The sequence below is a fragment of the Morone saxatilis genome, unplaced genomic scaffold, assembly GCF_004916995.1.
Source record: "Morone saxatilis isolate NCDOM2014 unplaced genomic scaffold, NCSU_SB_2.0 Contig9, whole genome shotgun sequence".
NCBI classification, from domain to species: domain Eukaryota; kingdom Metazoa; phylum Chordata; class Actinopteri; family Moronidae; genus Morone; species Morone saxatilis.
The window spans coordinates 37,619-38,977 of NW_023340268.1; positions in this window are offsets into that span (position 1 = coordinate 37,619).

Below are 1,359 nucleotides of genomic sequence, written 5' to 3' on the forward strand. Positions count from 1 at the left end.
TCTATGGCGGCCGGAAAACGAATGCAGATGTGTTTATACCCTAGGACTTGCTGCCGTTCACGAAGTTAATGACCCTGTCCTTGCTGTTAGGTGCCTCTTATCTGGCGGTGTCAATCTCTTGCAGCAGCAGAGAGAGGGGTAAAACGTTTGGGAACTCATGAGACCTGGACTGGCACCGACAACTAATCAAAAACTAGAGAGAGAATAAAGCAGACAACATCTCCAGAACAGCATAGCATACACAGCAGAACACAGCAACAGGGGTTCAGTGCAGGCGGTCACCATGGCAAGGAATAATCAGTGCGAAGGGGCCCCGCAATCACCGAACACTACACACGACATTAAAAGATTATCGTTTCACAATAAAACTTTAGAATCCTGTTAATAAAAACTAAAAATTACACACACTAATCTATTACTGACACCATGTTACCAACTCATCATAATCTCAAAATCTAACATGTATTATATAAAACAGGAACCAGGTCTCGTGGAATATTAACCGTAATTATTGGTGATATTTAAAGAATAAGGATAACACACAAGGCGGAACTTAATATATCATGGAATAATAATATAAGGCAGAAACTGACTCAAACAGGAGATAATTAATTATCCTGAAGAAATTATAAAATCAGGTATAATTATACACATAAAGGTGATTTACTCTTGACACAGGGAATATATCCCTGGTATTTTATTAATACATTCAGGGTACATTATAATTACCGGGAATACACAATCCTACCACGGATGATGATACATTCCTCCTTGGTGAAAAATATTTACCGGGTAATATACCGGCGAATATATCTTTCGGGCAACATTCGGCGAATACACAGGGAATATCACACGTGAAATATTACAGGAAATATACCGGGAATCACACCGGAAATTCGGGAACTCACAACACCACGAGCGAAGCAGAAGATGAAGTAAACAGATTGGGTGTTGAACCCCAAATCAAGATAAACACACAGCTGCGCCTAGCACAGAAATTCGCAGTAGAACAATAAGGGTTATAGAGAATATGCTCTGAGATAACTCAGTAGAGAAATATTCGGGAATGAACCAGGAAAATTCGGGAATCACACAGGGAATATTTGGGAATATACGGGAATAATACAGGGAATATATTGTGAATACACGAATATTCGGGAACACAACGGAAATATTCCCCTGTGTATTCCCGAATATTCCCTGCATATTCCCGAATATTTCCAGTGTATTCCCAAATATTCGCGGTATATTCCCGGTATGTTCCCGAATATTCCCTGTGTGTTCCTGGTATATACACCCGGTATATTCCCGGTGTATTCCCGAATATTTCCGGTGTATTCCCGGTATATTCCTGAATAT